This window comes from Scyliorhinus torazame, chromosome 23 (genome assembly GCF_047496885.1).
Source record: "Scyliorhinus torazame isolate Kashiwa2021f chromosome 23, sScyTor2.1, whole genome shotgun sequence".
Classification (NCBI taxonomy): Eukaryota; Metazoa; Chordata; class Chondrichthyes; order Carcharhiniformes; family Scyliorhinidae; genus Scyliorhinus; species Scyliorhinus torazame.
The window spans coordinates 74,334,493-74,359,245 of NC_092729.1; positions in this window are offsets into that span (position 1 = coordinate 74,334,493).

Below are 24,753 nucleotides of genomic sequence, written 5' to 3' on the forward strand. Positions count from 1 at the left end.
GACCATCCACAGCCTGGTGTCAGGCTCCAGGCCGTGCTGAAGGAGGCGACACCGTTCTGTAACCAGCACCTTGTTATATCAGATTTGACAGGACCATCCACAGCCTGGTGTCAGGCTCCAGGCCGTGCTGAAGGAGGCGACACCGTTCTGTAACCAGGTCCGTGTTATATCAGATTTGACTGGACCATCCACAGCCTGGTGTCAGGCTCCAGGCCGTACTGAAGGAGGTGACACCGTTCTGTAACCAGCTCCTTGTTATATCAGATTTGACAGGACCATCCACAGCCTGGTGTCAGGCTCCAGGCCGTGCTGAAGGAGGCGACACCGTTCTGTAACCAGCACCTTGTTATATCAGATTTGACAGGACCATCCACAGCCTGGTGTCAGGCTCCAGGCCGTGCAGAAGGAGGCGACACCGTTCTGTAACCAGCTCCTTGTTGTATCAGATTTGACAGGACCATCCACAGCCTGGTGTCAGGCTCCAGGCCGTGCTGAAGGAGGCGACACCGTTCTGTAACCAGCGCCTTGTTGTATCAGATTTGACAGGACCATCCACAGCCTGTGTTAGGGTCCAGGCCGTGCTGAAGGAGGCGACACTGTTCTGTAACCAGCACCTTGTTATATCAGATTTGACAGGACCATCCACAGCCTGGTGTCAGGCTCCAGGCCGTGCTGACGGAGGCGACACCGTTCTGTATCCAGCTCCTTGTTGTATCAGATTAGACAGGACCATCAACAGCCTGGTGTCAGGCTCCAGGCCGTGCTGAAGGAAGCGACACCGTTCTGTAACCAGGTCCTTGTTGTATTAGATTTGACAGGACCAGCCGCAGCCTGGTGTAAGGCTCCAGGCCGTGCTGAAGGAGGTGACACCGTTCTGTAACCAGGTCCGTGTTATATCAGATTTGACTGGACCTTCCACAGCCTGGTGTCAGGCTCCAGGCCGTGATGAAGGGGGCGACACCGTTCTGTAACCATCTCCTTGTTATATCAGATTTGACAGGACCATCCACGGCCTGGTGTCAGTCTCCAGGCCGTGCTGAAGGAGGCGACACCGTTCTGTAACCAGCACCTTGTTATATCAGATTTGACAGGACCATCCACAGCCTGGTGTCAGGCTCCAGGCCGTGCTGAAGGAGGCGACACCGTTCTGTAACCAGCTCCTTGTTGTATCAGATTTGACAGGACCATCCACAGCCTGGAGTCAGGCTCCAGGCCGTGCTGAAGGAGGTGACACCGTTCTGTAACCAGCGCCTTGTTGTATCAGATTTGACAGGACCATCCACAGCCTGGTGTTAGGGTCCAGGCCGTGCTGAAGGAGGCGACACCGTTCTGTAACCAGCTCCTTGTTATATCAGATTTGAAAGGACCATCCACAGCCTGGTGTCAGGCTCCAGGCCGTGCTGAAGGAGGCGACACCGTTCTGTAACCTGCTCCTCGTTATATCAGATTTGACAGGACCATCCAAAGCCTGGTGTCAGGCTCCAGGCCGTGCTGAAGGAGGCGACACCGTTCTGTAACCAGCTCCTTGTTGTATCAGATTAGACAGGACCATCAACAGCCTGGTGTCAGGCTCCAGGCCGTGCTGAAGGAAGCGACACAGTTCTGTAACCAGCTCCTTGTTGTATCAGATTTGACAGGACCATCCACAGCCTGGTGCCAGGCTCCAGGCCGTGCTGAAGGAGGCGACACCGTTCTGTAACCAGCTCCGTGTTATATCAGATTTGAAAGGACCACCCACAGCCTGGTGTAAGGCTCCAGGCCGTGCTGAAGGAGGTGACACCGTTCTGTAACCAGCACCTTGTTATATCAGATTTGACAGGACCATCCACAGCCTGGTGTAAGCCTCCAGGCCATGCTGAAGGAGGTGACACCGTTCTGTAACCAGCTCCTTGTTCTATCAGATTTGACAGGACCATCCACAGCCTGGTGTCAGGCTCCAGGCCGTGCTGAAGGAGGCGACACCGTTCTGTAACCAGGTCCGTGTTATATCAGATTTGACTGGACCATCCACAGCCTGATGTGAGGCTCCAGGCCGTACTGAAGGAGGTGACACCGTTCTGTAACCAGCTCCTTGTTATATCAGATTTGACAGGACCATCCACAGCCTGGTGTCAGGCTCCAGGCCGTGCTGAAGGAGGCGACACCGTTCTGTAACCAGCACCTTGTTATATCAGATTTGACAGGACCATCCACAGCCTGGTGTCAGGCTCCAGGCCGTGCAGAAGGAGGCGACACCGTTCTGTAACCAGCTCCTTGTTGTATCAGATTTGACAGGACCATCCACAGCCTGGTGTCAGGCTCCAGGCCGTGCTGAAGGAGGCTACACCGTTCTGTAACCAGCGCCTTGTTGTATCAGATTTCACAGGACCATCCACAGCCTGTGTTAGGGTCCAGGCCGTGCTGAAGGAGGCGACACTGTTCTGTAACCAGCACCTTGTTATATCAGATTTGACAGGACCATCCACAGCCTGGTGTCAGGCTCCAGGCCGTGCTGAAGGAGGTGACACCGTTCTGTAACCTGCTCCTTGTTATATCAGATTTGACAGGACCATCCACAGCCTGGTGTCAGGCTCCAGGCCGTGCTGACGGAGGTGACACCGTTCTGTAACCAGCTCCTTGTTTTTCAGATTTGACAGGACCATCCACAGCCTGGTGTCAGGCTCCAGGCCGTGCTGAAGGGGGCGACACCGTTCTGTAACCAGCTCCTTGTTATATCAGATTTGACAGGACCATCCACAGCCTGGTGTCAGGCTCCAGGCCGTGCAGAAGGAGGCGACACCATTCTGTAACCTGCTCCTTGTTATATCAGATTTGACACGACCATCCACAGCCTGGTGTCAGGCTCCAGGCCGTGCTGAAGGAGGCGACACCGTTCTGTAACCAGCTCCTTGTTATATCAGATTTGAAAGGACCATCCACAGCCTGGTGTCAGGCTCCAGGCCGTGCTGAAGGAGGCGACACCGTTCTGTAACCAGCTCCTTGTTGTATCAGATTAGACAGGACCATCGACAGCCTGGTGTCAGGCTCCAGGCCGTGCTGAAGGAAGCGACACCGTTCTGTAACCAGCTCCTTGTTGTATTAGATTTGACAGGACCAGCCGCAGCCTGGTGTAAGGCTCCAGGCCGTGCTGAAGGAGGTGACACCGTTCTGTAACCAGGTCCGTGTTATATCAGATTTGACTGGACCATCCACAGCCTGGTGTCAGGCTCCAGGCCGTGCTGAAGGGGGCGACACCGTTCTGTAACCATCTCCTTGTTATATCAGATTTGACAGGACCATCCACAGCCTGATGTCAGTCCCAAGGCCGTGCTGAAGGAGGCGACACCGTTCTGTAACCAGCACCTTGTTATATCAGATTTGACAGGACCATCCACAGCCTGGTGTCAGGCTCCAGGCCGTGCTGAAGGAGGCGACACCGTTCTGTAACCAGCTCCTTGTTATATCAGATTTGACAGGACCATCCACAGCCTGGTGTCAGGCTCCAGGCCGTGCTGAAGGAGGCGACACCGTTCTGTAACCAGCACCTTGTTATATCAGATTTGACAGGACCATCCACAGCCTGGTGTCAGGCTCCAGGCCGTGCTGAAGGAGGCGACACCGTTCTGTAACCAGCTCCTTGTTATATCAGATTTGACAGGACCATCCACAGCCTGGTGTCAGTCTCCAGGCCGTGCTGAAGGAGGCGACACCGTTCTGTAACCAGCACCTTGTTATATCAGATTTGACAGGACCATCCACAGCCTGGTGCCAGGCTCCAGGCCGTGCTGAAGGAGGCGACACCGTTCTGTAACCAGCTCCTTGTTATATCAGATTTGACAGGACCATCCACAGCCTGGTGTCAGTCTCCAGGCCGTGCTGAAGGAGGCGACACCGTTCTGTAACCAGCACCTTGTTATATCAGATTTGACAGGACCATCCACAGCCTGGTGCCAGGCTCCAGGCCGTGCTGAAGGAGGCGACACCGTTCTGTAACCAGCTCCTTGTTATGTCAGATTTGACAGGACCATCCACAGCCTGGTGTCAGGCTCCAGGCCGTGCTGAAGGAGGCGACACCGTTCTGTAACCAGCTCCTTGTTATATCAGATTTGACAGGACCATCCACAGCCTGGTGTCAGGCTCCAGGCCGTGCTGAAGGAGGCGACACCGTTCTGTAACGAGCTCCTTGTTATATCAGATTTGACAGGACCATCCACAGCCTGGTGTCAGGCTCCAGGCTGTGCTGAAGGAGGCGACACCGTTCTGTAACCAGCTCCTTGTTATATCAGATTTGACAGGACCATCCACAGCCTGGTGTCAGGCTCCAGGCCGTGCTGAAGGAGGCGACACTGTTCTGTAACCAGCACCTTGTTATATCAGATTTGACTGGACCATCCACAGCCTGGTGTCAGGCTCCAGGCCGTGCTGAAGGAGGCGACACCGTTCTGTAACCAGCACCTTGTTATATCAGATTTGACAGGACCATCCACAGCCTGGTGTCAGGCTCCAGGCCGTGCTGAAGGAGGCGAAACCGTTCTGTAACCAGCTCCTTGTTGTATCAGATTAGACAGGACCATCAACAGCCTGGTGTCAGGCTCCAGGCCGTGCTGAAGGAAGCGACACCGTTCTGTAACCAGCTCCTTGTTGTATCAGATTTGACAGGACCAGCCGCAGCCTGGTGTAAGGCTCCAGGCCGTGCTGAAGGAGGTGACACCGTTCTGTAACCAGCTATTTGTTATATCAGATTTGTCAGGACCATCCACAGCATGGTGTCAGGCTCCAGGCCGTGCTGAAGGTGGTGACACCGTTCTGTAACCATCTCCTTGTTATATCAGATTTGACAGGACCATCCACAGCCTGGTGTCAGGCTCCAGGCCGTGCTGAAGGAGGCGACACCGTTCTGTAACCAGCACCTTGTTATATCAGATTTGACAGGACCATCCACAGCCTGGTGTCAGGCTCCAGGCCGTGCTGAAGGAGGCGACACCGTTCTGTAACCAGCACCTTGTTATATCAGATTTGACAGGACCATCCACAGCCTGGTGTCAGGCTCCAGGCCGTGCTGAAGGAGGCGACACCGTTCTGTAACCAGCTCCTTGTTATATCAGATTTGACAGGACCATCCACAGCCTGGTGTCAGGCTCCAGGCCGCGCTGAAGGAGGTGACACCGTTCTGTAACCAGCACCTTGTTATATCAGATTTGACAGGACCATCACAGCCTGGTGTCAGGCTCCAGGCCGTGCTGAAGGAGGTGACACCGTTCTGTAACCAGGACCTTGTTATATCAGATTTGACAGGACCATTCACAGCTTGGTGTCAGGCTCCAGGCCGTGCTGAAGGAGGCGACACCGTTCTGTAACCAGCTCCTTGTTGTATCAGATTAGACAGGACCATCAACAGCCTGGTGTCAGGCTCCAGGCCGTGCTGAAGGAGGTGACACCGTTCTGTAACCAGGTCCGTGTTATATCAGATTTGACTGGACCATCCACAGCCTGGTGTCAGGCTCCAGGCCGTGCTGAAGGAGGCGAAACCGTTCTGTAACCAGCACCTTGTTATATCAGATTTGGCAGGACCATCCGCAGCCTGGTGTCAGGCTCCAGGCCGTGCTGAAGGAGGCGACACCGTTCTGTAACCAGCTATTTGTTATATCAGATTTGACAGGACCATCCACAGCCTGGTGTCAGGCTCCAGGCCGTGCTGAAGGAGGCGACACCGTTCTGTAACCAGCACCTTGTTATATCAGATTTGACAGGACCATCCACAGCCTGGTGTCAGGCTCCAGGCCGTGCTGAAGGAGGCGACACCGTTCTGTAACCAGGTCCGTGTTATATCAGATTTGACTGGACCATCCACAGCCTGGTGTCAGGCTCCAGGCCGTACTGAAGGAGGTGACACCGTTCTGTAACCAGCTCCTTGTTATATCAGATTTGACAGGACCATCCACAGCCTGGTGTCAGGCTCCAGGCCGTGCTGAAGGAGGCGACACCGTCCTGTAACCAGCACCTTGTTATATCAGATTTGACAGGACCATCCACAGCCTGGTGTCAGGCTCCAGGCCGTGCAGAAGGAGGCGACACCGTTCTGTAACCAGCTCCTTGTTGTATCAGATTTGACAGGACCATCCACAGCCTGGTGTCAGGCTCCAGGCCGTGCTGAAGGAGGCGACACCGTTCTGTAACCAGCGCCTTGTTGTATCAGATTTGACAGGACCATCCACAGCCTGTGTTAGGGTCCAGGCCGTGCTGAAGGAGGCGACACTGTTCTGTAACCAGCACCTTGTTATATCAGATTTGACAGGACCATCCACAGCCTGGTGTCAGGCTCCAGGCCGTGCTGACGGAGGCGACACCGTTCTGTAACCAGCTCCTTGTTGTATCAGATTAGACAGGACCATCAACAGCCTGGTGTCAGGCTCCAGGCCGTGCTGAAGGAAGCGACACCGTTCTGTAACCAGCTCCTTGTTGTATTAGATTTGACAGGACCAGCCGCAGCCTGGTGTAAGGCTCCAGGCCGTGCTGAAGGAGGTGACACCGTTCTGTAACCAGTTCCGTGTTATATCAGATTTGACTGGACCTTCCACAGCCTGGTGTCAGGCTCCAGGCCGTGATGAAGGGGGCGACACCGTTCTGTAACCATCTCCTTGTTATATCAGATTTGACAGGACCATCCACGGCCTGGTGTCAGTCTCCAGGCCGTGCTGAAGGAGGCGACACCGTTCTGTAACCAGCACCTTGTTATATCAGATTTGACAGGACCATCCACAGCCTGGTGTCAGGCTCCAGGCCGTGCTGAAGGAGGCGACACCGTTCTGTAACCAGCTCCTTGTTATATCAGATTTGACAGGACCATCCACAGCCTGGTGTCAGGCTTCAGGCCGTGCTGAAGGAGGCGGCACCGTTCTGTAACCAGCACCTTGTTATATCAGATTTGACAGGACCATCCACAGCCTGATGTCAGGCTCCAGGCCGTGCTGAAGGAGGCGACACCGTTCTGTAACCAGCTCCTTGTTATATCAGATTTGACAGGACCATCAACAGCCTGGTGTCAGGCTCCATGCCGTGCTGAAGGAAGCGACACCGTTCTGTAACCAGCTCCTTGTTGTATCAGATTTGACAGGACCAGCCGCAGCCTGGTGTAAGGCTCCAGGCCGTGCTGAAGGAGGTGACACCGTTCTGTAACCAGGTCCGTGTTATATCAGATTTGACTGGACCATCCACAGCCTGGTGTCAGGCTCCAGGCCGTGCTGAAGGAGGCGACACCGTTCTGTAACCAGCTATTTGTTATACCAGATTTGACAGGACCATCCACAGCATGGTGTCAGGCTCCAGGCCGTGCTGAAGGAGGTGACACCGTTCTGTAACCATCTCCTTGTTATATCAGATTTGACAGGGCCATCCACAGCCTGGTGTCAGGCTCCAGGCCTTGCTGAAGGACGCGACACCGTTCTGTAACCAGCACCTTGTTATATCAGATTTGACAGGACCATCCACAGCCAGGTGTCACGCTCCAGGCCGTGCTGAAGGAGGCGACACCGTTCTGTAACCAGCTCCTTGTTATATCAGATTTGACAGGACCATCCACAGCCTGGTGTCAGGCTCCAGGCCGTGCTGAAAGAGGTGACACCGTTCTGTAACCAGCACCTTGTTATATCAGATTTGACTGGACCATCCACAGCCTGGTGTCAGGCTCCAGGCCGTGCTGAAGGAGGCGACACCGTTCTGTAACCAGCTCCTTGTTATATCAGATTTGACAGGACCATCCACAGCCTGGTGTCAGGCTCCAGGCCGCGCTGAAGGAGGTGACACCGTTTTGTAACCAGCACCTTGTTATATCAGATTTGACAGGACCATCACAGCCTGGTGTCAGGCTCCAGGCCGTGCTGAAGGAAGCGACACCGTTCTGTAACCAGCTCCTTGTTGTATCAGATTTGACAGGACCAGCCGCAGCCTGGTGTAAGGCTCCAGGCCGTGCTGAAGGAGGTGACACCGTTCTGTAACCAGGTCCGTGTTATATCAGATTTGACTGGACCATCCACAGCCTGGTGTCAGGCTCCAGGCCGTGCTGAAGGAGGCGACACCGTTCTGTAACCAGCACCTTGTTATATCAGATTTGGCAGGACCATCCGCAGCCTGGTGTCAGGCTCCAGGCCGTGCTGAAGCAGGCGACACCGTTCTGTAACCAGCTATTTGTTATATCAGATTTGACAGGACCATCCACAGCCTGGTGTCAGGCTCCAGGCCGTGCTGAAGGAGGCGACACCGTTCTGTAACCAGCACCTTGTTATATCAGATTTGACAGGACCATCCACAGCCTGGTGTCAGGCTCCAGGCCGTGCTGAAGGAGGCGACACCGTTCTGTAACCAGGTCCGTGTTATATCAGATTTGACTGGACCATCCACAGCCTGGTGTCAGGCTCCAGGCCGTACTGAAGGAGGTGACACCGTTCTGTAACCAGCTCCTTGTTATATCAGATTTGACAGGACCATCCACAGCCTGGTGTCAGGCTCCAGGCCGTGCTGAAGGAGGCGACACCGTTCTGTAACCAGCACCTTGTTATATCAGATTTGACAGGACCATCCACAGCCTGGTGTCAGGCTCCAGGCCGTGCAGAAGGAGGCGACAACGTTCTGTAACCAGCTCCTTGTTGTATCAGATTTGACAGGACCATCCACAGCCTGGTGTCAGGCTCCAGGCCGTGCTGAAGGAGGCGACACCGTTCTGTAACCAGCGCCTTGTTGTATCAGATTTGACAGGACCATCCACAGCCTGTGTTAGGGTCCAGGCCGTGCTGAAGGAGGCGACACTGTTCTGTAACCAGCACCTTGTTATATCAGATTTGACAGGACCATCCACAGCCTGGTGTCAGGCTCCAGGCCGTGCTGACGGAGGCGACACCGTTCTGTAACCAGCTCCTTGTTGTATCAGATTAGACAGGACCATCAACAGCCTGGTGTCAGGCTCCAGGCCGTGCTGAAGGAAGCGACACCGTTCTGTAACCAGCTCCTTGTTGCATTAGATTTGACAGGACCAGCCGCAGCCTGGTGTAAGGCTCCAGGCCGTGCTGAAGGAGGTGACACCGTTCTGTAACCAGGTCCGTGTTATATCAGATTTGACTGGACCTTCCACAGCCTGGTGTCAGGCTCCAGGCCGTGCTGAAGGATGCGACACCGTTCTGTAACCATCTCCTTGTTATATCAGATTTGACAGGACCATCCACGGCCTGGTGTCAGTCTCCAGGCCGTGCTGAAGGAGGCGACACCGTTCTGTAACCAGCACCTTGTTATATCAGATTTGACAGGACCATCCACAGCCTGGTGTCAGGCTCCAGGCCGTGCTGAAGGAGGCGACACCGTTCTGTAACCAGCTCCTTGTTATATCAGATTTGACAGGACCATCCACAGCCTGGTGTCAGGCTTCAGGCCGTGCTGAAGGAGGCGACACCGTTCTGTAACCAGCACCTTGTTATATCAGATTTGACAGGACCATCCACAGCCTGATGTCAGGCTCCAGGCCGTGCTGAAGGAGGCGACACCGTTCTGTAACCAGCTCCTTATTATATCAGATTTGACAGGACCATCAACAGCCTGGTGTCAGGCTCCATGCCGTGCTGAAGGAAGCGACACCGTTCTGTAACCAGCTCCTTGTTGTATCAGATTTGACAGGACCAGCCGCAGCCTGGTGTAAGGCTCCAGGCCGTGCTGAAGGAGGTGACACCGTTCTGTAACCAGGTCCGTGTTATATCAGATTTGACTGGACCATCCACAGCCTGGTGTCAGGCTCCAGGCCGTGCTGAAGGAGGCGACACCGTTCTGTAACCAGCTATTTGTTATACCAGATTTGACAGGACCATCCACAGCATGGTGTCAGGCTCCAGGCCGTGCTGAAGGAGGTGACACCGTTCTGTAACCATCTCCTTGTTATATCAGATTTGACAGGGCCATCCACAGCCTGGTGTCAGGCTCCAGGCCTTGCTGAAGGACGCGACACCGTTCTGTAACCAGCACCTTGTTATATCAGATTTGACAGGACCATCCACAGCCAGGTGTCAGGCTCCAGGCCGTGCTGAAGGAGGCGACACCGTTCTGTAACCAGCTCCTTGTTATATCAGATTTGACAGGACCATCCACAGCCTGGTGTCAGGCTCCAGGCCGTGCTGAAAGAGGTGACACCGTTCTGTAACCAGCACCTTGTTATATCAGATTTGACTGGACCATCCACAGCCTGGTGTCAGGCTCCAGGCCGTGCTGAAGGAGGCGACACCGTTCTGTAACCAGCTCCTTGTTATATCAGATTTGACAGGACCATCCACAGCCTGGTGTCAGGCTCCAGGCCGCGCTGAAGGAGGTGACACCGTTTTGTAACCAGCACCTTGTTATATCAGATTTGACAGGACCATCACAGCCTGGTGTCAGGCTCCAGGCCGTGCTGAAGGAAGCGACACCGTTCTGTAACCAGCTCCTTGTTGTATCAGATTTGACAGGACCAGCCGCAGCCTGGTGTAAGGCTCCAGGCCGTGCTGAAGGAGGTGACACCGTTCTGTAACCAGGTCCGTGTTATATCAGATTTGACTGGACCATCCACAGCCTGGTGTCAGGCTCCAGGCCGTGCTGAAGGAGGCGACACCGTTCTGTAACCAGCTATTTGTTAAATCAGATTTGACAGGACCATCCACAGCATGGTGTCAGGCTCCAGGCCGTGCTGAAGGAGGTGACACCGTTCTGTAACCATCTCCTTGTTATATCAGATTTGACAGGACCATCCACAGCCTGGTGTCAGGCTCCAGGCCGTGCTGAAGGGGGCGACACCGTTCTGTAACCAGCTCCTTGTTATATCAGATTTGACAGGACCATCCACAGCCTGGTGTCAGGCTCCAGGCCGTGCAGAAGGAGGCGACACCATTCTGTAACCAGCTCCTTGTTATATCAGATTTGACACGACCATCCACAGCCTGGTGTCAGGCTCCAGGCCGTGCTGAAGGAGGCGACACCGTTCTGTAACCAGCTCCTTGTTATATCAGATTTGAAAGGACCATCCACAGCCTGGTGTCAGGCTCCAGGCCGTGCTGAAGGAGGCGACACCGTTCTGTAACCTGCTCCTCGTTATATCAGATTTGACAGGACCATCCACAGACTGGTGTCAGGCTCCAGGCCGTGCTGAAGGAAGCGACACCGTTCTGTAACCAGCTCCTTGTTGTATTAGATTTGACAGGACCAGCCGCAGCCTGGTGTCAGGCTCCAGGCCGTGCTGAAGGAGGTGACACCGTTCTGTAACCAGGTCCGTGTTATATCAGATTTGACTGGACCATCCACAGCCTGGTGTCAGGCTCCAGGCCGTGCTGAAGGAGGTGACACCGTTCTGTAACCAGGTCCGTGTTATATCAGATTTGACTGGACCATCCACAGCCTGGTGTCAGGCTCCAGGCCGTGCTGAAGGGGGCGACACCGTTCTGTAACCATCTCCTTGTTATATCAGATTTGACAGGACCATCCACAGCCTGGTGTCAGTCTCCAGGCCGTGCTGAAGGAGGCGACACCGTTCTGTAACCAGCACCTTGTTATATCAGATTTGACAGGACCATCCACAGCCTGGTGTCAGGCTCCAGGCCGTGCTGAAGGATGCGACACCGTTCTGTAACCAGCTCCTTGTTATATCAGATTTGACAGGACCATCCACAGCCTGGTGTCAGGCTCCAGGCCGTGCTGAAGGAGGCGACACCGTTCTGTAACCAGCTCCTTGTTATATCAAATTTGACAGGACCATCCACAGCCTGGTGTCAGTCTCCAGGCCGTGCTGAAGGAGGCGACACCGTTCTGTAACCAGCACCTTGTTATATCAGATTTGACAGGACCATCCACAGCCTGGTGCCAGGCTCCAGGCCGTGCTGAAGGAGGCGACACCGTTCTGTAACCAGCTCCTTGTTATATCAGATTTGACAGGACCATCCACAGCCTGGTGTCAGGCTCCAGGCCGTGCTGAAGGAGGCGACACCGTTCTGTAACCAGCTCCTTGTTATATCAGATTTGACAGGACCATCCACAGCCTGGTGTCAGGCTCCAGGCTGTGCTGAAGGAGGCGACACCGTTCTGTAACCAGCTCCTTGTTATATCAGATTTGACAGGACCATCCACAGCCTGGTGTCAGGCTCCAGGCCGTGCTGAAGGAGGCGACACTGTTCTGTAACCAGCACCTTGTTATATCAGATTTGACAGGACCATCCACAGCCTGGTGTCAGGCTCCAGGCCGTGCTGAAGGAGGCGACACCGTTCTGTAACCAGCACCTTGTTATATCAGATTTGACAGGACCATCCACAGCCTGGTGTCAGGCTCCAGGCCGTGCTGAAGGAGGCGACACCGTTCTGTAACCAGCTCCTTGTTGTATCAGATTAGACATGACCATCAACAGCCTGGTGTCAGGCTCCAGGCCGTGCTGAAGGAAGCGACACCGTTCTGTAACCAGCTCCTTGTTGTATCAGATTTGACAGGACCAGCCGCAGCCTGGTGTAAGGCTCCAGGCCGTGCTGAAGGAGGTGACACCGTTCTGTAACCAGGTCCTTGTTATATCAGATTTGACTGGACCATCCACAGCCTGGTGTCAGGCTCCAGGCCGTGCTGAAGGAGGCGACACCGTTCTGTAACCTGCTCCTCGTTATATCAGATTTGACAGGACCATCCACAGACTGGTGTCAGGCTCCAGGCCGTGCTGAAGGAAGCGACACCGTTCTGTAACAAGCTCCTTGTTGTATTAGATTTGACAGGACCAGCCGCAGCCTGGTGTCAGGCTCCAGGCCGTGCTGAAGGAGGTGACACCGTTCTGTAACCAGGTCCGTGTTATATCAGATTTGACTGGACCATCCACAGCCTGGTGTCAGGCTCCAGGCCGTGCTGAAGGAGGTGACACCGTTCTGTAACCAGGTCCGTGTTATATCAGATTTGACTGGACCATCCACAGCCTGGTGTCAGGCTCCAGGCCGTGCTGAAGGGGGCGACACCGTTCTGTAACCATCTCCTTGTTATATAAGATTTGACAGGACCATCCACAGCCTGGTGTCAGTCTCCAGGCCGTGCTGAAGGAGGCGACACCGTTCTGTAACCAGCACCTTGTTATATCAGATTTGACAGGACCATCCACAGCCTGGTGTCAGGCTCCAGGCCGTGCTGAAGGATGCGACACCGTTCTGTAACCAGCTCCTTGTTATATCAGATTTGACAGGACCATCCACAGCCTGGTGTCAGGCTCCAGGCCGTGCTGAAGGAGGCGACACCGTTCTGTAACCAGCTCCTTGTTATATCAAATTTGACAGGACCATCCACAGCCTGGTGTCAGTCTCCAGGCCGTGCTGAAGGAGGCGACACCGTTCTGTAACCAGCACCTTGTTATATCAGATTTGACAGGACCATCCACAGCCTGGTGCCAGGCTCCAGGCCGTGCTGAAGGAGGCGACACCGTTCTGTAACCAGCTCCTTGTTATATCAGATTTGACAGGACCATCCACAGCCTGGTGTCAGGCTCCAGGCCGTGCTGAAGGAGGCGACACCGTTCTGTAACCAGCTCCTTGTTATATCAGATTTGACAGGACCATCCACAGCCTGGTGTCAGGCTCCAGGCTGTGCTGAAGGAGGCGACACCGTTCTGTAACCAGCTCCTTGTTATATCAGATTTGACAGGACCATCCACAGCCTGGTGTCAGGCTCCAGGCCGTGCTGAAGGAGGCGACACTGTTCTGTAACCAGCACCTTGTTATATCAGATTTGACAGGACCATCCACAGCCTGGTGTCAGGCTCCAGGCCGTGCTGAAGGAGGCGACACCGTTCTGTAACCAGCACCTTGTTATATCAGATTTGACAGGACCATCCACAGCCTGGTGTCAGGCTCCAGGCCGTGCTGAAGGAGGCGACACCGTTCTGTAACCAGCTCCTTGTTGTATCAGATTAGACATGACCATCAACAGCCTGGTGTCAGGCTCCAGGCCGTGCTGAAGGAAGCGACACCGTTCTGCAACCAGCTCCTTGTTGTATCAGATTTGACAGGACCAGCCGCAGCCTGGTGTAAGGCTCCAGGCCGTGCTGAAGGAGGTGACACCGTTCTGTAACCAGGTCCTTGTTATATCAGATTTGACTGGACCATCCACAGCCTGGTGTCAGGCTCCAGGCCGTGCTGAAGGAGGCGACACCGTTCTGTAACCAGCTATTTGTTATATCAGATTTGACAGGACCATCCACAGCATGGTGTCAGGCTCCAGGCCGTGCTGAAGGAGGCGACACCGTTCTGTAACCAGCTCCTTGTTATATCAGATTTGACAGGACCATCCACAGCCTGGTGTCAGGCTCCAGGCCGTGCTGAAGGAGGTGACACCGTTCTGTAACCAGCACCTTGTTATATCAGATTTGACTGGACCATCCACAGCCTGGTGTCAGGCTCCAGGCCGTGCTGAAGGAGGCGACACCGTTCTGTAACCAGCTCCTTGTTATATCAGATTTGACAGGACCATCCACAGCCTGGTGTCAGGCTCCAGGCCGCGCTGAAGGAGGTGACACCGTTCTGTAACCAGCACCTTGTTATATCAGATTTGACAGGACCATCACAGCCTGGTGTCAGGCTCCAGGCCGTGCTGAAGGAGGTGACACCGTTCTGTAACCAGGACCTTGTTATATCAGATTTGACAGGACCATTCACAGCTTGGTGTCAGGCTCCAGTCCGTGCTGAAGGAGGCGACACCGTTCTGTAACCAGCTCCTTGTTGTATCAGATTAGACAGGACCATCAACAGCCTGGTGTCAGGCTCCAGGCCGTGCTGAAGGAAGCGACACCGTTCTGTAACCAGCACCTTGTTGTATCAGATTTGACAGGACCATCCACAGCCTGGTGTCAGGCTCCAGGACGTGCTGAAGGAGGCGACACCGTTCTGTAACCAGCGCCTTGTTGTATCAGATTTGACAGGACCATCCACAGCCTGTGTTAGGGTCCAGGCCGTGCTGAAGGAGGCGACACTGTTCTGTAACCAGCACCTTGTTATATCAGATTTGACAGGACCATCCACAGCCTGGTGTCAGGCTCCAGGCCGTGCTGACGGAGGTGACAGCGTTCTGTAACCAGCTCCTTGTTATATCAGATTTGACAGGACCATCCACAGCCTGGTGTCAGGCTCCAGGCCGTGCTGAAGGGGGCGACACCGTTCTGTAACCAGCTCCTTGTTATATCAGATTTGACAGGACCATCCACAGCCTGGTGTCAGGCTCCAGGCCGTGCAGAAGGAGGCAACACCATTCTGTAACCTGCTCCTTGTTATATCAGATTTGACACGACCATCCACAGCCTGGTGTCAGGCTCCAGGCCGTGCTGAAGGAGGCGACACCGTTCTGTAACCAGCTCCTTGTTATATCAGATTTGAAAGGACCATCCACAGCCTGGTGTCAGGCTCCAGGCCGTGCTGAAGGAAATGACACCGTTCTGGAACCAGCTCCTTGTTATATCAGATTTGACAGGACCATCCACAGCCTGGTGTCAGGCTCCAGGCCGTGCTGAAGGAGGCGACACTGTTCTGTAACCAGCACCTTGTTATATCAGATTTGACTGGACCATCCACAGCCTGGTGTCAGGCTCCAGGCCGTGCTGAAGGAGGCGACACCGTTCTGTAACCAGCACCTTGTTATATCAGATTTGACAGGACCATCCACAGCCTGGTGTCAGGCTCCAGGCCGTGCTGAAGGAGGCGACGCCGTTCTGTAACCAGCTCCTTGTTGTATCAGATTAGACAGGACCATCAACAGCCTGGTGTCAGGCTCCAGGCCGTGCTGAAGGAAGCGACACCGTTCTGTAACCAGCTCCTTGTTGTATCAGATTTGACAGGACCAGCCGCAGCCTGGTGTAAGGCTCCAGGCCGTGCTGAAGGAGGTGACACCGTTCTGTAACCAGGTCCGTGTTATATCAGATTTGACAGGACCATCCACAGCCTGGTGTCAGGCTCCAGGCCGTGCTGAAGGAGGCGACACCGTTCTGTAACCAGCTCCTTGTTATATCAGATTTGACAGGACCATCCACAGCCTGGTGTCAGGCTCCAGGCCGTGCTGAAGGAGGCGACACCGTTCTGTAACCAGCACCTTGTTATATCAGATTTGACAGGACCATCCACAGCCTGGTGTCAGGCTCCAGGCCGTGCTGAAGGAGGCGACACCGTTCTGTAACCAGCTCCTTGTTATATCAGATTTGACAGGACCATCCACAGCCTGGTGTCAGTCTCCAGGCCGTGCTGAAGGAGGCGACACCGTTCTGTAACCAGCACCTTGTTATATCAGATTTGACAGGACCATCCACAGCCTGGTGCCAGGCTCCAGGCCGTGCTGAAGGAGGCGACACCGTTCTGTAACCAGCTCCTTGTTATATCAGATTTGACAGGACCATCCACAGCCTGGTGTCAGGCTCCAGGCCGTGCTGAAGGAGGCGACACCGTTCTGTAACCAGCTCCTTGTTATATCAGATTTGACAGGACCATCCACAGCCTGGTGTCAGGCTCCAGGCCGTGCTGAAGGAGGCGACACTGTTCTGTAACCAGCACCTTGTTATATCAGATTTGACTGGACCATCCACAGCCTGGTGTCAGGCTCCAGGCCGTGCTGAAGGAGGCGACACCGTTCTGTAACCAGCACCTTGTTATATCAGATTTGACAGGACCATCCACAGCCTGGTGTCAGGCTCCAGGCCGTGCTGAAGGAGGCGACACCGTTCTGTAACCAGCTCCTTGTTGTATCAGATTAGACAGGACCATCAACAGCCTGGTGTCAGGCTCCAGGCCGTGCTGAAGGAGGCGACACCGTTCTGTAACCAGCTCCTTGTTGTATCAGATTTGACAGGGCCATCCACAGCCTGGTGTCAGGCTCCAGGCCGTGCTGAAGGAGGCGACACCGTTCTGTAACCAGCACCTTGTTATATCAGATTTGACAGGACCATCCACAGCCTGGTGTCAGGCTCCAGGCCTGGCTGAAGGAGGTGACACCGTTCTGTAACCAGCACCTTGTTATATCAGATTTGACTGGACCATCCACAGCCTGGTGTCAGGCTCCAGGCCGTGCTGAAGGATTTGACACCGTTCTGTAACCAGCACCTTGTTATATCAGATTTGACTGGACCATCCACAGCCTGGTTTCAGGCTCCAGGCCGTGCTGAAGGAGGCGACACCGTTCTGTAACCAGCTCCTTGTTATATCAGATTTGACAGGACCATCCACAGCCTGGTGTCAGGCTCCAGGCCGCGCTGAAGGAGGTGACACCGTTCTGTAACCAGCACCTTGTTATATCAGATTTGACAGGACCATCACAGCCTGGTGTCAGGCTCCAGGCCGTGCTGAAGGAGGTGACACCGTTCTGTAACCTGCTCCTCGTTATATCAGATTTGACAGGACCATTCACAGCTTGGTTTCAGGCTCCAGGCCGTGCTGAAGGAGGCGACACCATTCTGTAACCAGCTCCTTGTTGTATCAGATTAGACAGGACCATCAACAGCCTGGTGTTAGGCTCCAGGCCGTGCTGAAGGAAGCGACACCGTTCTGTAACCAGCTCCATGTTGTATCAGATTTGACAGGACCAGCCGCAGCCTGGTGTAAGTCTCCAGGCCGTGCTGAAGGAGGCGACACCGTTCTGTAACCAGCACCATGTTATATCAGGTTTGACAGGACCATCCACAGCCTGGTGTCAGGCTCCAGGCCGTGCTGAAGGAGGTGACACCGTTCTGTAACCAGGTCCGTGTTATATCAGATTTGACTGGACCATCCACAGCCTGGTGTCAGGCTCCAGGCCGTGCTGAAGGAGGCGAAACCGTTCTGTAACCAGCACCTTGTTATATCAGATTTGACAGGACCATCCGCAGCCTGGTGTCAGGCTCCAGGCCGTGCTGAAGGAGGCGACACCGTTCTGTAACCAGCTATTTGTTATATCAGATTTGACAGGACCATCCACAGCATGGTGTCAGGCTCCAGGCCGTGCTGACGGAGGTGAGACCGTTCTGTAACCATCTCCTTGTTATATCAGATTTGACAGGACCATCCACAGCCTGGTGACAGGCTCCAGGCCGTGCTGAAGGAGGCGACACCGTTCTGTAACCAGCACCTTGTTATATCAGATTTGACAGGACCATCCACAGCCTGGTGTCAGGCTCCAGGCCGTGCTGAAGGAGGCAACACCGTTCTGTAACCAGCTCCTTGTTATATCAGATTTGACAGGACCATCCACAGCCTGGTGTCAGGCTCCAGGCCTGGCTGAAGGAGGTGACACCGTTCTGTAAAGAGCACCTTGTTATATCAGATTTGACTGGACCATCAACAGCCTGGTGTCAGGCTCCAGGCCGTGCTGAAGGAGGCGACACCATTCTGTAACCAGCACCTTGTTATATCAGATTTGAGAGGACCATCCACAGCCTGGTGTCAGGCTCCAGGCCGTGCTGAAGGAGGCGACACCGTTCTGTAACCAGCTCCTTGTTATATCAGATTTGACAGGACCATCACAGCCTGTTGTCAGGCTCCAGGCCGTGCTGAAGGAGGTGACACCGTTCTGTAACCAGGACCTTGTTATATCAGATTTGACAGGACCATTCACAGCTTGGTGTCAGGCTCCAGGCCGTGCTGAAGGAGGCGACTCCGTTCTGTAACCAGCACCTTGTTATATCAGATTTGACAGGACCATCCACAACCTGGTGTCAGGCTCCAGGCCGTGCTGAAGGAGGCGACACCGTTCTGTAACATGCTCCTTGTTATATCAGATTTGACAGGACCATCCACAGCCTGGTGTCAGGCTCCAGGCCGTGCTGAAGGAGGCGACACCGTTCTGTAACCAGCTCCTTGTTGTATCAGATTTGACAGGACCATCCACAGCCTGGTGTCAGGCTCCAGGCCATGCTGAAGGAGGCGACACCGTTCTGTAACCAGCTCGTTGTTGTATCAGATTTGACAGGACCATCCACAGCCTGGTGTCAGGCTCCAGGCCGTGCTGAAGGAGGCGTCACCGTTCTGTAACCAGCTCCTTGTTATATCAGATTTGACAGGACCATCCACAGCCGGGTGTCAGGCTCCAGGCCGTGCTGAAGGAGGCGACACCGTTCTGTAACCAGCTCCTTGTTTTCTCAGATTTGACAGGACCATCCACAGCCTGGTGTCAGGATCCAGGCCGTGCTGAAGGAGGCGACACCGTTCTGTAACCAGCTCCTTGTTATATCAGATTTGACAGGACCATCCACAGACTGGTGTCAGGCTCCAGGCCGTGCTGAAGGAGGCGACACCGTTCTGTAACCAGCACCTTGTTATATCAGATTTGACAGGACCATCCACAGACTGGTGTCAGGCTCCAGGCCGTGCTGAAGGAGGCGACACCGTTCTGTAACCAGCTCCTTGTTATATCAGATACGACACGACTATCCACAGCCTGGTGTCAGGCTCCAGGCCGTGCTGAAGGAGGCGACACCGTTCTGTAACCAGCTCCTTGTTATATCAGATTTGACAGGACCATCCACAGCCTGGTGTCAGGCTCCAGGCCGTGCTGAAGGAGGCGACACCGTTCTGTAACCAGCTCCTTGTTATATCAGATTTGACAGGACCATCCACAGCCTGGTGTCAGGCTCCAGGCCGTGCTGAAGGAGGCGACACTGTTCTGTAACCAGCTCCTTGTTATATCAGATACGACAGGACTATCCACAGCCTGGTGTCAGGCTCCAGGCCGTGCTGAAGGAAACGACACCATTCTGTAACCAGCTCCTTGTTATATCAGATTTGACAGGACCACCCACAGCCTGGTGTCAGGCTCCAGGCCGTGCTGAAGGAGGCGACACCGTTCTGTAACCAGCTCCTTGTTATATCAGATTTGACAGGACCATCCACAGCCTGCTGTCAGGCTCCAGGCCGTTCTGAAGGAGGCGACACCATTCTGTAACCAGCTCCTTGTTATATCAGATTTGACAGGACAATCCACAGCCTGGTGTCAGGCTCCAGACCGTGCTGAAGGAGGCGACACCGTTCTGTAACCAGCTCCTTGTTATATCAGATTTGACAGGACCATCCACAGCCTGGTGTCAGGCTCCAGGCCGTGCTGAAGGAGGCGACACCATTCTGTAACCATCTCCTTGTTATATCAGATTTGACAGGACCATCCACAGCCTGGTGTCAGGCTCCAGGCCATGCTGAAGGAGGCGACACCGTTCTGTAACCAGCTCCTTGTTATATCAAATACGACAGGACTATCCACAGCCTGGTGTCAGGCTCCAGGCCGTGCTGAAGGAGGCAACACCGTTCTGTAACCAGCTCCTTGTTATATCAGATTTGACAGGACCATCCACAGCCTGGTGTCAGGCTCCAGGCCTGGCTGAAGGAGGTGACACCGTTCTGTAACCAGCACCTTGTTATATCAGATTTGACTGGACCATCCACAGCCTGGTGTCAGGCTCCAGGCCGTGCTGAAGGAGGCGACACCGTTCTGTAACCAGCTCCTTGTTTTCTCAGATTTGACAGGACCATCCACAGCCTGGTGTCAGGATCCAGTCCGTGCTGAAGGAGGCGACACTGTTCTGTAACCAGCTCCTTGTTATATCAGATACGACAGGACTATCGACAGCCTGGTGTCAGGCTCCAGGCCGTGCTGAAGGAGGCGACACCGTTCTGTAACCAGCTCCTTGTTATATCAGATTTGACAGGACCATCCACAGCCTGGTGTCAGGCTCCAGGCCGTGCTGAAGGAGGCGACACCATTCTGTAACCAGCTCCTTGTTATATCAGATTTGACAGGACCATCCACAGCCTGGTGTCAGGCTGCAGGCCGTTCTGAAGGAGGCGACACCATTCTGTAACCAGCACCTTGTTGTATCAGATTTGACAGGACTATCCACAGCCTGGTGTCAGGCTCCAGACCGTGCTGAAGGAGGCGACACCGTTCTGTAACCAGCTCCTTGTTATATCAGATTTGACAGGACCATCCAGAGCCTGGTGTCAGGCTCCAGGCCGTGCTGAAGGAGGCGACACCGTTCTGTAACCAGCTCATTGTTATATCAGAATTGACAGGACCATCCACAGCCTGGTGTCAGGCTCCAGGCCGCGCTGAAGGAGGCGACACCGTTCTGTAACCAGGACCTTGTTATATCAGATTTGACAGGATCATCCACAGCCTGGTGTCAGGCTCCAGGCCGTGCTGAAGGAGGCGACACCGTTCTGTAACCAGCTCCTTGTTGTATCAGATTAGACAGGACCATCAACAGCCTGGTGTCAGGCTCCAGGCCGTGCTGAAGGAAGCGACACCGTTCTGTAACCAGCTCCTTGTTGTATCAGATTTGACAGGACCAGCCGCAGCCTGGTGTAAGTCTCCAGGCCGTGCTGAAGGAGGCGACACCGTTCTGTAACCAGCACCATGTTATATCAGGTTTGACAGGACCATCCACAGCCTGGTGTCAGGCTCCAGGCCGTGCTGAAGGAGGTGACACCGTTCTGTAACCAGGTCCGTGTTATATCAGATTTGACTGGACCATCCACAGCCTGGTGTCAGGCTCCAGGCCGTGCTGAAGAAGGCGACACCGTTCTGTAACCAGCACCTTGTTATATCAGATTTGACAGGACCATCCGCAGCCTGGTGTCAGGCTCCAGGCCGTGCTGAAGGAGGCGACACCGTTCTGTAACCAGCTATTTGTTATATCAGATTTGACAGGACCATCCACAGCATGGTGTCAGGCTCCAGGCCGTGCTGAAGGAGGTGAGACCGTTCTGTAACCATCTCCTTGTTATATCAGATTTGACAGGACCATCCACAGCCTGGTGTCAGGCTCCAGGCCGTGCTGAAGGAGGCGACACCGTTCTGAAACCAGCACCTTGTTATATAAGATTTGACAGGACCATCCACAGCCTGGTGTCAGGCTCCAGGCCGTGCTGAAGGAGGCAACACCGTTCTGTAACCAGCTCCTTGTTATATCAGATTTGACAGGACCATCCACAGCCTGGTGTCAGGCTCCAGGCCTGGCTGAAGGAGGTGACACCGTTCTGTAACCAGCACCTTGTTACATCAGATTTGACTGGACCATCCACAGCCTGGTGTCAGGCTCCAGGCCGTGCTGAAGGAGGCGACACCATTCTGTAACCAGCACCTTGTTATATCAGATTTGACAGGACCATCCACAGCCTGGTGTCAGGCTCCAGGCCGTGCTGAAGGAGGCGACACCGTTCTGTAACCAGCTCCTTGTTATATCAGATTTGACAGGACCATCCACAGCCTGGTGTCAGGCTCCAGGCCGTGCTGAAGGAGGCGACACCGTTCTGTAACCAGCTCCTTGTTATATCAGATTTGACAGGACCATCCACAGCCTGGTGTCAGGCTCCAGGCCGTGCTGAAGGAGGCGACACCGTTCTGTAACCAGCTCCTTGTTATATCAGATTTGACAGGACCATCACAGCCTGGTGTCAGGCTCCAGGCCGTGCTGAAGGAGGTGACACCGTTCTGTAACCAGGACCTTGTTATATCAGATTTGACAGGACCATTCACAGCTTGGTGTCAGGCTCCAGGCCGTGCTGAAGGAGGCGACTCCGTTCTGTAACCAGCACCTTGTTATATCAGATTTGACAGGACCATCCACAACCTGGTGTCAGGCTCCAGGCCGTGCTGAAGGAGGCGACACCGTTCTGTAACATGCTCCTTGTTATATCAGATTTGACAGGACCATCCACAGCCTGGTGTCAGGCTCCAGGCCGTGCTGAAGGAGGCGACACCGTTCAGTAACCAGCTCCTTGTTGTATCAGATTTGACAGGACCATCCACAGCCTGGTGTCAGGCTCCAGGCCATGCTGAAGGAGGCGACACCGTTCTGTAACCAGCTCCTTGTTGTATCAGATTTGACAGGACCATCCACAGCCTGGTGTCAGGCTCCAGGCCGTGCTGAAGGAGGCGTCACCTTTCTGTAACCAGCTCCTTGTTATATCAGATTTGACAGGACCATCCACAGCCTGTTGTCAGGCTCCAGGCCGTGCTGAAGGAGGCGACACCGTTCTGTAACCAGCTCCTTGTTTTCTCAGATTTGACCGGACCATCCACAGCCTGGTGTCAGGATCCAGGCCGTGCTGAAGGAGGCGACACCGTTCTGTAACCAGCTCCTTGTTATATCAGATTTGACAGGACCATCCACAAACTGGTGTCAGGCTCCAGGCCGTGCTGAAGGAGGCGACACCGTTCTGTAACCAGCTCCTTGTTATATCAGATACGACACGACTATCCACAGCCTGGTGTCAGGCTCCAGGCCGTGCTGAAGGAGGCGACACCGTTCTGTAACCAGCTCCTTGTTATATCAGATTTGACAGGACCATCCACAGCCTGGTGTCAGGCTCCAGGCCGTGCTGAAGGAGGCGACACCGTTCTGTAACCAGCTCCTTGTTATATCAGATTTGACAGGACCATCCACAGCCTGGTGTCAGGCTCCAGGCCGTGCTGAAGGAGGCGACACCGTTCTGTAACCAGCTCCTTGTTATATCAGATACGACAGGACTATCCACAGCCTGGTGTCAGGCTCCAGGCCGTGCTGAAGGAGGCGACACCATTCTGTAACCAGCTCCTTGTTATATCAGATTTGACAGGACCACCCACAGCCTGGTGTCAGGCTCCAGGCCGTGCTGAAGGAGGCGACACCGTTCTGTAACCTGCTCCTTGTTATATCAGATTTGACAGGACCATCCACAGCCTGCTGTCAGGCTCCAGGCCGTTCTGAAGGAGGCGACACCATTCTGTCACCAGCTCCTTGTTATATCAGATTTGACAGGACTATCCACAGCCTGATGTCAGGCTCCAGACCGTGCTGAAGGAGGCGACACCGTTCTGTAACCAGCTCCTTGTTATATCAGATTTGACAGGACCATCCACAGCCTGGTGTCAGGCTCCAGGCCGTGCTGAAGGAGGCGACACCATTCTATAACCAGCTCCTTGTTATGTCAGATTTGACAGGACCATCCACAGCCTGGTGTCAGGCTCCAGGCCATGCTGAAGGAGGCGACACCGTTCTGTAACCAGCTCCTTGTTATATCAGATACGACAGGACTATCCACAGCCTGGTGTCAGGCTCCAGGCCGTGCTGAAGGAGGCGACACCGTTCTGTAACCAGCTCCTTGTATCAGATTTGACAGGACCATCCACAGCCTGGTGTCAGGCTCCAGGCCATGCTGAAGGAGGTGACACCGTTCTGTAACCAGCTCCTTGTTTTCTCAGATTTGACAGGACCATCCACAGCCTGGTGTCAGGATTCAGGCCGTGCTGATGGAGGCGACACCGTTCTGTAACCAGCTCATTGTTATATCAGATTTGACAGGACCATCCACAGCCTGGTGTCAGGCTCCAGGCCGTGCTGAAGGAGGTGACACCGTTCTGTAACCAGCACCTTGTTATATCAGATACGACAGGACTATCCACAGCCTGGTGTCAGGCTCCAGGCCGTGCTGAAGGAGGCGACACCGTTCTGTAACCAGCACCTTGTTATATCAGATTTGACAGGACCATCCACAGCCTGGTGTCAGGCTCCAGGCCGTGCTGAAGGAGGCGACACCGTTCTGTAACCAGCTCCTTGTTATATCAGATTTGACAGGACCATCCACAGCCTGGTGTCAGGCTCCAGGCCGTTCTGAAGGAGGCGACACCATTCTGTAACCTGCACCTTGTTGTATCAGATTTGACAGGACTATCCACAGCCTGGTGTCAGGCTCCAGACCGTGCTGAAGGAGGCGACACCGTTCTGTAACCAGCTCCTTGTTATATCAGATTTGACAGGACCATCCACAGCCTGG